Raw genomic sequence first — 13,908 nt, forward strand, 5'->3', positions numbered from 1 at the left:
CATCTTCAGGTCATCAACTTTGAAAAAGAACAACTGCCGATTTTGAATGGGAATTTATCGTTTTAACCCCATTTTTCGACATTCAATTTTAATTAATTGTACAACATTTTTTATTTACATATAGTTGCGTGGAATTAAAAAGATTCATTTGGAGTAGGGTCAGCATTGAATGGACCGGAGCCATTGGCGAATGAGGACACGGGGGAGCAGAGACATTAGCGATGCGGCGCTGGAGAAGGATGGAGGGGGCGTCTTGGTTGGATAGAGTGAGCAACGAATGGATCCAAACGAGAGATTAAAAGGAAACATAACATGATGGGATACAGGGCAAAAGGAAGAAGAGGACGCGATTGGACGACATTTAAGAAACAAAGAGTTAATCGTCAATCTAGTGATGGAGGAAACACTAGAAGAGGAAAGAGCAAGAAAAGGCAAAGGGTAAAATAGATGCAAAAATTATGAAGGAGATGTTGGAGCCAAAAGTCATTGCGGAATATAAAAGACTAGCAAACGATGGATAGGAATGGGGACGAGAATAATCATGTGGGCCAACCAGTCGTAAAATTGAAGAGAAAACGAAGAAAAAGACGCCCCCTCCAAACTGCCATAACGACCCTACCATTGCGGGCATTGGCTGATTCCCCCACCCGGCGTAGGCACGGCGAATGGAGCAATCAAAGAGGAAGAGCCGCGAACGGAAGCGAAGAAGGGGAGAGGAGAGGGGAATGGAATAGTAAGTTCGTCAGCTCTGGGACTTTCCACGGAGAGCAATTTAAAGAAAGGATACAGAGCAATGGAGGCAGACGGCCAACTGATATCAACAACAAATAAAACCAGAAAAAATGCATCGCTTTAACTCGGTGTCTTTACCAGCAACCACATAAACGCCTGTGAACAAACGCACCTCCGATTCTCTCTCTCTCAACATTCATAGGAGCCATTCGATATAATCTCAAACCTCTATCTACTATTTCCGCTTCGCTCTAATTCCTCGCGGCGACGTCCTTCTCGCCTCCTCGGCTCACTACCTCCGGGAATACGTGCGCTTCGTTTGGTTTCATTTCTGTCAGTTTCATTTTTTTCCACACCCATGATATTACAATAGCTTCCATTCCATATATACTCTAATCTTGCCTCAGCGATCAAGTTCCCCGGCGACACAAAATTGGATTACGCGTTAATTTTGCAAATCGTCCCATAATAGTTTCTTTGCTCGACTCCATTCAACTTTCTTTAAGGTTTTGACTGCTTTCTCGCGTCCGTTCTAAAATCCTTTATAAGCAAATGAACTGATCCAACCAAGCCAGTTGAATACCATCACTTATAACGTTCAGCACAGCTACTCCTAATTCTCGATAAACTCATTACTGTCGTTATCTTACGAGTTATCCACAAGCAATACCTGTCACACTTGTTCCAAGTTCAGCAATGCTTGCGATTCCTTGAATGAATGAATGGCTCATTCAATTCCCCCACCTTCAACCTTCCCATGTCTTTCTTGTACTTTTCTCCGTTTTACTCGAAGTGAACACAGCAAGTGCGAACATTCAACATGTTCAGAATTGTTTACATTATTTCATTTTATTGGCATTTGTAGCATTTATGTTAACAGTGGTTAATTTCTCAATATTTATAGCATTTGGAAATTCACATTTTAACATCAATCCCACCGCAATATATCAAGATCATACGCGTGAAACAAAATCATACAAAGCTAACAGTTTCAGGCTTAACTTTCACCCTCAACATAATACAACATAACAATTTCCTTGGCATTAAAAATCAGGCATGTATTACCGGAAATGAATACGTCGCATAATTTGATTTCAGCGCATCATTAGCATATAAAAATCCCTCCCCCGGAAATACAAACCTCTGCCCGTATTCCGTTGGTCCCTAGAATTTGGCTGGCGGGAACATTGATAATGGCTCCTGGTGCGGTCGCCCTCGAAAGGCAGTGTCCGCAGCGTCTGTTCCTCAGTGACCCCACTCGAATGAGTCACATTACGAAAACCATTGAGGAAGGAAACGGGAAACCACCTAAATTATTCATCCCTAGGAAATATGTAAGGAACGCAGAGTGAGGATATTGCTACAGAGAGAGAGAGAGAGAGAGACAGAGAATGTTATGAGTATTCATTGAGGGAGGAAGGGGAAAGGAGAACGAGCGAAATGAGGAGACGTCGTGTATTTGAAGATTGATTTATTGAAATGAAACATTCACTTAACCGTTTGCTCTCTCCAATATTATTCAGTAAGTTTCTTAAACAATAAATTATCACCATAATATTCAATGACAACTCTTCGATACATGCAGTTTTTCATATAATAACGCTGATCCTACCCCTGTATTGAAACGAATCGACAAACGACCAAGAAAGTATCAATGCTCCAGGATTGTCCATTTACGCAGTATCAGATACGTTTGAATTAAAATGACTTAACAAATACCCCATTCTAGAGGAAATTCTATTGTTTTATCCTATACTCATATATATATATATATATATATATATATATATAACACTTTTTGAAAGACTCACGGACGTGAATAATAATGTATAACACTTAGCACTAGTGGACACAGACAAAAACACAGAAACACACAAAAAAAGAGACTCACTATTTTTCGAATTTTCGGTGGTCGTTGCCACCTTTATCAAGGAGGAGAGGGACAGAACTGAAGGGAATACGAGGGCTGGAGCGATGGATGGAAGGGGAAGGTGGGGAGGGAATTCCGAAGGGACGGGTTTGGAGGGGCAGCGTTAGAAGGGTGGGGAAAATGTAGAAGGTGATGGGGGTGGAAGGGGGATGAAAATATAATTAGAACAGGGTAATTAGTGCCTAATATTGATTCCTGGCCAGTTCCAGGACTCCAAAAGCCAGATGAAGGATTGCTCTAGTGTTTTCAGTTTCAGAGGAGGATCAGAGGGTGGGAGGGATGCTATGATTGATACACTATAGCATTTATCAAAGGGAGTGTTGTGTTCGGAGGCGTGTTTGGGGATAGGGAGCATGTCAATGAAGGAAGAGTTTTTGCATGAGGCTCGGTGGTTGTTGATTCTGATATTGAGGGGTGTGGTGGTTTGCCCAATATAATAGGCAGGGCACAGTTGGCACTTCAGAAGGTACACTACATTGCTAGAAGTGCAAGTAGAGGAGGGAATTGGTGGGAGAGAGTTAAAAAGCGGGTGGGAGAGGGATGGAATTTTGGTTTTGAAAATAGGGCATGTTTTACATCTGGGTTTATTGCAAGGCGTTGGAGTGGTTTTAGGACGGGTTGGGGATTTAAGGAGTGGATTTGTTGATTTGAGGAGATCGGATAGGTTGGCGGGGCGTTTGAAAGTAACTGAGGGGCATTTGGGAAAAAGGTTGGCGGTGGCATTATGATTTTTTAGGATAGGGTAGAGGTCTTTCAGGATTGATCGTATAGATTCTAAGCCCGGGAAGTATGTAGTGCAAATTGAGAGAGGGTGGGGTTCTGCGGTGGAGGAAGGTTTGGGAGTGTACGCATGTTTTCGGATTCTTTTGTTCAGGAGGGATTCGGGATAACCTCTTTTTAGGAGGGAACAGTGTAGACTTGAAAGGAAATAATCAAGGGAATCAGGGTCACTACAAATTCTGTGTCCCCTTGTGGATAGGGAGTAAGGAATGGAGCGTTTTGTGTGATATGGGTGGCAACTATTGTAGTGTAAGTATTGCTGTTTGTTTGTGGGTTTAATATGTACAGAGGTACATCGATGATATCTTCCTCCTCTGGCAATATGGTACCGATTCCCTGAAAGCTTTCATTTCCGACCTCAATGCTTCGTCCTCTATTTCCTTCAGTTCTACAGTATCCTCCTCCCAAATCACCTTCCTAGATGTAAATGTTACATTAAGAAACCAAACATTTCACACCTCTGTACATATTAAACCCACAAACAAACAGCAATACTTACACTACAATAGTTGCCACCCATATCACACAAAACGCTCCATTCCTTACTCCCTATCCACAAGGGGACACAGAATTTGTAGTGACCCTGATTCCCTTGATTATTTCCTTTCAAGTCTACACTGTTCCCTCCTAAAAAGAGGTTATCCCGAATCCCTCCTGAACAAAAGAATCCGAAAACATGCGTACACTCCCAAACCTTCCTCCACCGCAGAACCCCACCCTCTCTCAATTTGCACTACATACTTCCCGGGCTTAGAATCTATACGATCAATCCTGAAAGACCTCTACCCTATCCTAAAAAATCATAATGCCACCGCCAACCTTTTTCCCAAATGCCCCTCAGTTACTTTCAAACGCCCCGCCAACCTATCCGATCTCCTCAAATCAACAAATCCACTCCTTAAATCCCCAACCCGTCCTAAAACCACTCCAACGCCTTGCAATAAACCCAGATGTAAAACATGCCCTATTTTCAAAACCAAAATTCCATCCCTCTCCCACCCGCTTTTTAACTCTCTCCCACCAATTCCCTCCTCTACTTGCACTTCTAGCAATGTAGTGTACCTTCTGAAGTGCCAACTGTGCCCTGCCTATTATATTGGGCAAACCACCACACCCCTCAATATCAGAATCAACAACCACCGAGCCTCATGCAAAAACTCTTCCTTCATTGACATGCTCCCTATCCCCAAACACGCCTCCGAACACAACACTCCCTTTGATAAATGCTATAGTGTATCAATCATAGCATCCCTCCCACCCTCTGATCCTCCTCTGAAACTGAAAACACTAGAGCAATCCTTCATCTGGCTTTTGGAGTCCTGGAACTGGCCAGGAATCAATATTAGGCACTAATTACCCTGTTCTAATTATATTTTCATCCCCCTTCCACCCCCATCACCTTCTACATTTTCCCCACCCTTCTAACGCTGCCCCTCCAAACCCGTCCCTTCGGAATTCCCTCCCCACCTTCCCCTTCCATCCATCGCTCCAGCCCTCGTATTCCCTTCAGTTCTGTCCCTCTCCTCCTTGATAAAGGTGGCAACGACCACCGAAAATTCGAAAAATAGTGAGTCTCTTTTTTTGTGTGTTTCTGTGTTTTTGTCTGTGTCCACTAGTGCTAAGTGTTATACATTATATATATATATATATATATATATATATATATATATTTTTTTTTTTTTAAGGTAATCTACCGGTTAAGGTAGGTTTTTGGATGGACACAACTACCAAACAAACATTTTATTACTCCTAACAAAACACAAAATCCATCATCCTACTCTATATCAGGTCCCTCTTCATCTCTGAGTACTTCCTTCATCTCTCCATCCCGTCCAACATCCCTATCCTGTTCCTTCCTTTCCTCTTTTGCCCAACATTCTACCCTCTATCACAGTCTTCAACATCCCACAGCCGGTCAACACCCCCTTCATCCACTTTTCCTGCCTCCACAGGATTGCTCCCAACAAACCCTCTCTTCTCCCACCATACCAAGTACTTCCTCATTTGTTTTCTTCTCTGTCCATTTCACCTTCTCCATTCTTCTCCACACCCACATTTCAAAAGCCTCCAATCTACGTCTATCCTCCTGCTTCAATGACCACGTTTCCGCACCGTACATAGCTACGCTCCATATCAAAGTTTTTACGAGTCTTTTCTTAACATCCTTACTCAACGTCCCTCTCAATCAACTCCCTCCTCCTTGTGAAAGCCTCTTTGCCTAGCGCAATTCTTCGCCTTACGTCCCTACTACTTTGACCGTGTTGGTCCAAAACACTACCGAGATACGTAAACTGTTCTACCTGCTCTAGTTTTTGCCCTCCTATTTTAATGTTAAGCTTGGCCTTTTTCTTTCTAGAAAATCGCATAACCTTTGTTTTCTTAATATTGATTCTCATCCCATACCTGTCGCACTGAATTTCCAATTCACTCAGCAATGCTTGCAACCCATTGGCTGACTGACAAACTAAAGCTTGGTCATCAGCAAACCTAACTGATTTTACGAATTCCCCGCCCACTTTCATTCCTACCTCGAGTTCTTCCCATGCCTCTTTGATCATTTCCTCCGCATACAGGTTGAACAGCAACGGTGATAATGGGCAACCCTGCCTTACACCCCCTCCTAACACTGCCCATCCTGACTCCCCGTTTCCCACCCGCACCTGAGCAGTCTGAGACATGTACAGGTTGCGGATTAGCCTCCTTTCCCTCCAATCTATTCCTATTTTCTGCAATATACTCATTAGTTTTTCCCAATTCACCCTATCAAACGCTTTTTCGAAATCTACGAAACAGGCAAATACCTCCTGGTTGTGTTCTATATTCCTCTCGATTAATAATCTCATTACTGCAATGGCGTCACGCGTACCTCTCCCCTTCCTAAACCCAAACTGATCATCCCCTAAGTAATTATTTGCCCTACTCTCTATCCTTTTGTTTATGATCCTGAGATATATATATATATATATATATATATATATATATATATTTTTTTTTATTCTGAAGACGACAGCCGTGCTGTCGAAACGTAAAATAACAAATTGTGAGTGTCCTTTCTTTGTGTCTCTATATTCTAAAAATCTACATCTGTGTTTTTATATATTTGTGTGTTCCATTTCGAAGATATTTTATATATATATATATATATATATATATATATATATATATATATATATATATATATATATATATATACACACCCCCAAACCCCAGAATACCCCATTTTATCTCCTCCCAAAAATACACAAACCCAACATCCCCTGTCGTCCTATAGTTTCCAGTTACAATTCTCCCACCGAAAGAATCTCCGCATTCCTTGACCACCACCTACAACCACTTGTACCCTCCTTGCCCTCCTTCACGAAAGACACATACCACTTCCTCAACCGTCTAAATTCTGTCTCTATTCCCTCCACACCCAACCTACTCATGGCCACCATCGACGATACCTCGCTGTATACCTCAAATCCTCCCTCCGGCATTATCTTCCTCTACGCCCCCCTAACCTAGCGCGCCTCGACTGAATTTCTCCTCAATCTTGCCACTTTCTTCCTGACTAAAAATGCATTCTCGTTCCAGAATTGTTTTTAGCTACAGTTCAAAAGTACAGTGATGGGAACGAGGATGGCACCATCATACGCCAATCCCTTCATGGGCCATCCGTGACCCCTAGAGCTGTGCTGGCGGGAGTAATAGTAATTGCTCCTGGTAGGGTCACCCATGCCAGATAGGTCGAAGGTTAGGAGCCAGACGAAAGGTAGTCCACGCAGCGTCTGTTCCTCAGTGAGGCGGCTGCAATGGCGTCTGACCCCAGTGGGGCGGCCAGTAAGTGTTGGTGTCACCTTAAAAACACTATTGAGGAAGGCAGCGGGAAACCACCTCAATTATCATTCCCAAGGAAAATATGATGGACAATAAAGATATTTTGAGTCGTGGCAACCACGGGGCTCGGCCCAATCGGCCGTGTGTCGTGCCCGGCAGAGCGGGAGGCAAGGCTTCCGCGGTAGTCATCCCGCGAATCCCTTGCAAGGGAAAACCGAAACAGCAGGACAGAAGCCGCAGGATAAGAATACCAAGTTAGTTAGAATAGGACGTGGAATGTTAGAACAATGATGACGACAGGGCAATTGGAGAATATGTTAAGCGAGAGATGGAAAGGGGAAATATAGATATTTTAGGTCTATGCGAGGTGAAATGGAAGTATAGCGGGGATTACTGCAGTGATCATTATACAATAATACACAACGGCGGGGAAGAGAGCCAACGAGGGGTTGCCATAGTAATAAATGAAGAGGTAGGAAGAAGCGTAGTCAACATAGAGCAGGTAACGTATATCTGTATATTATTACTAGCAGAGATAAAAGCAGAACTGACGAACTTGGTTATTATTCAATTATACATGCCACCGAGCGAACATATGGAGGAAGAGTCGATAGGATATACGATCAATTAGAGGGCAAAATCGCATGTGTTCCTGCAGGGAAACATTTGATAGTGATGGGGGATTGGAATGCGACGGTAGGCGAAGGAAGAGATGGTGATGAGGTGGGAGACTACGGTTTAGGCACGAGGAATGACCGCGGGGAGAAAGCAGTTGAGATCTGCAGGAGACAGGGCTTAGTCATCACCAACACTTGGTTTAGACACTACAAAAGACGCAGGTATACATGGAAAATGCCAGGTGACTCCGAGAGGTATCAGCTAGATTATATCCTGGTTAGACACAGGTTTATGAACAGTGTGATAAATTCGCTCAGCTTCCCGGGAGCGGATGCGGACTCTGACCCTAATTCAGTTACAATAGAGGATGTGGAGCTATTGGCTGTTGAACAAGTTGTCACAAGGAAGAAAATCCTATAGCCAATACATATAATGAAGGAGAACTCCAATACCGGTATTTCGGTCACCAGGGAAGAGAGGGATAGAATTCATTCTATCTACAGGTATCTATCCCTCTCTTCCTTGATGAAGGTGGCTACGACCACCAAAAATTCGAAAAATAGTGAGTCTCTTTATATATATATATATATATATATATATATATATATATATATATATATATATATATATATATAAAGAGACATACATATATATATATATGTATATATGTATATATACATATATATATATATATATATATATATATATATATATATACATATATATATATATTATATATCTAAATATATATCTACTTTTCCCGGTTTTGTCTAAATTCTAATGCCATTCTTCCTCTAACATTCTTTCCTACTCATAATCAATTGCATTTCAACCTCTCTCCACTTTCTAGATTTCCTGTTTGGAAATTTTTGCAAAAATATCCCCTTGTTCGCGATATAATTCACCTGAGGTGTGCTGTCGTCTTAGTCAGGGCTGACAAGTGTGCACCAGTGCTTAGTGTGTTCCCATGGGTCCATGAAAAACCTTCCCATAGTGAGTCGGGGGGGGGGGGTTTGGAGGGAAGGTGGAGGGGGTGGATAGCAATAATAGGGGGTTGGGATTTAGCGCGGAATAGGAGAGGGTACCGGCGCGAAGGACGGCGCACTCGTCCATCCCAATCCACTCCGCTCCCCCCTTGCTCTTGTCAGCCGGCCAGCACTTTATTCCTGGCCCGTCCCACCCCTTCAACCCTGCCTGTCCCGTGCCGCTCTCTCGCGGCCCGAGCGAGACAGAAAATAACCAAGGAAAGAAGAGGTGGGCCGCAGGGAGAGAGGTGGGCCGAACCCTGACTACACACGGAGGCCGTCACTCCCTCCGTGACCCGTGCATTGCTCGCGTTGAAAGGGCATGCTTTGATTTCTACTCGCGCGCAATCATAAAACTCCCCGAGAACGCTTAAACGACCGAATAAACCATTTCCAAAGCAATTACGTGGCACAGTAAATAAACGCAGGCTGACAGCGGACAAAATTTTATTCCAAGAAACACTCGTGTGAGACAAAAACATTTTTAACGCCCAAATGAATAACGCCTGAATATATTTCAACCGCTTCGTGTAAGACGAGGTACTTGGTGAAAATTCCGCCGAATATTAAATCATCTTTATCCACGTATTCCGAAAATCCGCGGGAATGATTTTTTAATCAATGAAACATCCCCGAATTTCATTCCATGTGTTGTCACTGTTCTTAACAAAACTTCTGCGGGATATTCAAATGGAATTTAATTAATTCGGCGAGATACCAACGGCTTTCACGGCGATTCATTGCTCCTGACAACTTGAAAAATCAACTCGTAGGCCACTGTGACCCTTGGCATTGCATCACTCTTGAGATTACTTCTCCGGGTTTTACTTTACTGCCTGCAGCTTATGGGTGATCCTGCGAACACAGCTTCCTGTTTCTGGCCTATTATTTGGTCACTAAAATAATTTTCCAAGATGTTACCACGATGTGATCTCTAAAATATGTGGGTTTTCTTCCAATCGGAACACATCCCTCTAGGGATCCTGAAAAAGAGAGCCGAGTTGCGTATCAAACTGTTGTTGATTGGAGCATTTAAAATGTTGGTAAACCTCCAACAAGAATCAATCCAACTAGATCCCAGTTCCAAATTTTTGAGGAAAAGATGTATTTGTACAAATAAAAATGCTTAAGTGTCATCACAACACAAGACTAACAGTGATTACTCGCATTTTATTTTCTTTGGCGACATTCTTATGAGATACATAATTACATTTTTTTATTATTATTTATGAATAATTTGTCGTGGGACAAGTCTTTCCTCAAACAAAATGCTTAAAGTTTTTAGCCCCCTGCTCATTTTATGTTCCTATTAAAACGCATCTGAAAGTGATTAAAGAGCAATGAGTCGAAACGTCGACTGATCTGGAAGATCGGGAAAACGATGGGAAAATACGGACAAGGATTAACCCGGATAATCGCGCTGGGGTGGCAGCACTTCCTTTTCTGGATGCAACTTATCAGATTGGAATAGTGGTTTCGGCCAATCACAGGATATTACGAGCTCGTATTTCCGGCACTGCAAACGCTATCGCAGTCGTAATCACTCCCTGCCACACACCCGAGAGGTGGCTTGCAGGCAACCAAGTAGGTTTAGATATATAACCCAAATTTTCAAGGGTCCGTTTTTACCATTATACAAGTTATGTACGATCAAGTGTAACACTTTAAGCTAGTGTAAGCCGCAGAGGCTAAATAGATGTGTAATAACTGCCAATAACTGCGAACATTTTATAAAAATGGCTACACTCCTTCACTAGGCATGGCAGTTGCAGCAAACAAGAAACGACAACCAACTTGGGTTAAACAAGAAGTCGTTGCAATTTGGAAGTAGCAATTTGGAACACCCATGCGTGCCAAAATGAGCACATCCGCATATTTGTGTGCGAGGTATTTACGGCACGGGAGTTGGTCCCCGGCATGGGATTAACATCCTTTTCAAGCGACGATGGGACTTGGAGGTACATTTCCCTCGGCGATATCCCCACGAACCCTCCGAGGAAATCACTTACAGGTGAGTGAATGGGGTCCTGTATTTATCCCTGGTAACGAGTTTATTCTCCTGCAAACAATGGCGGGACGCTCGTGAGAGTTGGACCCTGGCGAGGGTCATATCCCCGTAAATCACCACGTCAGCAATTATTGTGCGAGCTGCAAAGGGACGAGATGGGCAAAGACTCAGGATACATCACTTGGTCGCCTTTTGTGAGGAGTTCCACGTGGTCACGGCCTCCGCAGGTCTTCTTCCCATTCAATAATCTATTTCACGCGCTGAAATTGGAAGGTCACGGCTTAATTTGATTCAATTTGGCCACCCGCTGCCACTCTACAACGATTAACTAATTAGAAGATCCGAATAATTAAGACAGCCGAGGCTATATTAAGGCAAAAATATACTCATTTCCTGAGAATAAAACGGAATGCGGAGGTGCATCGAAACGCTTCATCATTAATTTACCCCGCATTTGCATCGCAGTCAATAGCGAATTAATTCATTTGAAGTCCAACGCCTTTTGCTAAATACCTCCAAAAGGACTTGGTTTTGTTTTGAAAATGGCGAATTAAAAGATGCTCGCACTGTTTGTAATTACCTTGAGAGTATAGCGTTCGCTCCAAAGTTGGGCGCGCGTCCTTAGCGGTTCACGAGTTCAACTGAGCGAGGGAAACCAACACGGAAATGCGACGAACGCCAATCCGTCACCGTGACGACGGACGTGCGTACGTGTTACGCGCGCCAACTCCTCGTCGACTTGACGCGACAATGTAACGAGTCGCTTCATTGTTCATCACACCATTAACAACAAAATATATGTTCACCTGGGGCAACTGATTTCAATCATTAATCCGACACAACGCTGAAAAAATGCTTTGAATAACATTTGGAAATTTTTCGTGAAAGTACGTTTCAACGAAAGCCAAGAAGTATATTCTGATTGACAGCAAAAGTTCAATTCGCTGATGTAAATTTTCGCGTGAGCAAATGTTCGCTCTTCGAGTGAAATTAAACAGAGTTGACAAAATGGCGCATCTGTATTTAACTTCAGGGTTCCACGAAAATGTTTTAACCTTTCAACGTTCTACATAAAACCTAACTGCGGATGAATTGGCCAGTTTGGAGAGGTGGAAGTGTCCCGACATCTGGCATAACAAATCTATCACATTGGACGCAAAAAACACACAAAGAACATGGAGATTGTCGGGGAGAGAGTTAAGACAAACAGAGTTCCGAGATCAACGTGGGTGAGACCCCTCTCCTACCCCCCCCCCCCCCCAGGCCGCCTAACGACTACACAGCTCGGGTCTTCTTCGAGGGAAGGGAGGAGTGAGGAACGGGAAGGGAGGAGTGAGGAACGGGAAGGGAGGAGTGAGGAACGGGAAGGGAGGAGTGAGGAACGGGAAGGGAGGAGTGAGGAACGGGAAGGTGGAGAGACAGGGGCGGTTGATGAACATAACGACGCGGCTCTTGAGGGGCGTGTCGCGCTGTCTTGGCCCGCGGGTCGCCGCGTCGACACACATCCGAGGGGCGGCAAAAGTCGCTTCCGAAAGCACTCGGTTCCGCTCTAACGACGGGGGAGGGCGAGAAAAGAGACTTCAAATGGAGCGTGTTGGGAGCGCACGCCACGAGGGGAGCGAGAGGGAGAGAGCTGTTCCCGTTCCAATTCCTGGAGCACCCCATAAGGTGTTGCAACGGAACTTCAATCGATAATGAATTCGATTTGAAAACATTTCGATTCGTTTTTTAAATTTAAATTTTATAAGCAGGAGGTGAACAAAACGCGTCGACCGTGTTCGAAAAATGTCCACACTCGTTTCACGGAAATTGGAACCATATAAAAAAAGTGATATGGCAAAGTTTGCCATATGTTGAATTGTGAAAAATTTGAGATTTACAAAATTCGAATGTCCCCTAATTCAAACGATTCTTGGTTGGTGTCAATCAAAAGTTGGTTTATCTCAACCAGGACTGCACAAATTATTCAGATATTTCCTGCGATTATTCGAATGCATGCATGAAAACTAAGTGCGATTAATACAAAGGAATACATAGTAACATCTTCGATTTCAATTATATTGAACGTGGACTGTTTGTAGGGGGTGTAGGTATACTTTAATGCAAAATAATTGTGGACTCGAAGGGGATTGTTGTCCGAAATGATTTAAAAGCAGCCGAAGTTCTGAAATCGAAAATACGAGAGTACATAGAGGGCAGCGATTACAACGAGCGAATAGGAAGATGAGGGGAGGCAAGCGGAGGGTCCAAATGCGGTCCCCGAGGAAACAGGGTGTGTTTGCAGAACCCTTCCTCCCCAACCAAAGGAATCGTCGCTGGCAATCCTTAAGAGCATTGGACGACTCATTTACCTTCCCGGGTGGGAGGCTGCTAAGCGTGGAATACATTGTCAAGAAAGCTTTCAAAACAATTTTCATTTCTTAATAAAACAATTGTTGACTGGAACAGATTACCTGGAAAACTATTCTCGAGCCCTTTCCTGACAGGGTAAATACTTTTAAGAAAAGATGTAAACAGTTTAAATAATAATTTCAGTGATGTGTTCTGTAAAATTGTACGTAACTGCTTAGTTTTGATTTTTATTCCTTGCTGATCGGGAAACTTATGTAAATGAGATGGGATTTTTTTTGGGTAAGAGATTGTTGTTGGGATGTTTCCTTTAAGAGTGCTGTTTTCTTTTCTGACTGATTTTATTCATTATCTTTGTTGACATTGATTGGATTTGAGATTTCTTGTTATTTCTTTCCAAGACAAGTTTGATTGTAATATTTATGGGGTTTGTGAGCCACCTACAATTGTCTATGTGCACCTGTACGTTTTCATAATAATAGTAATAGTATTCGCAGATGGAATACCTGATACACTGGCAGGCGAGAGATGACGATGAGCAGCTAGGAGGGATATCGAATGCCCCGCGGACCGCTGGAGGCAAGATATTATTTTTCCATCCCTTAATTATTGACCACGAACCGACAGGAGACATCACGTTAAGCTAT

The 13,908-nt window shown here is 43.2% G+C and overlaps 1 protein-coding gene across 1 annotated transcript in view; it reads right to left on the reverse strand.

The window, feature by feature from the left end:
- The window catches only part of LOC139695525 (uncharacterized), a 452,837-nt gene that overhangs the window by 283,329 nt on the left and 155,600 nt on the right, over positions 1–13,908 (reverse strand). The gene's annotated exons all lie outside the window — the stretch shown is intronic.

The sequence above is a fragment of the Hetaerina americana genome, unplaced genomic scaffold, assembly GCF_022747635.1.
Source record: "Hetaerina americana unplaced genomic scaffold, ioHetAmer1.1.p SCAF_6, whole genome shotgun sequence".
NCBI classification, from domain to species: Eukaryota; Metazoa; Arthropoda; class Insecta; order Odonata; family Calopterygidae; genus Hetaerina; species Hetaerina americana.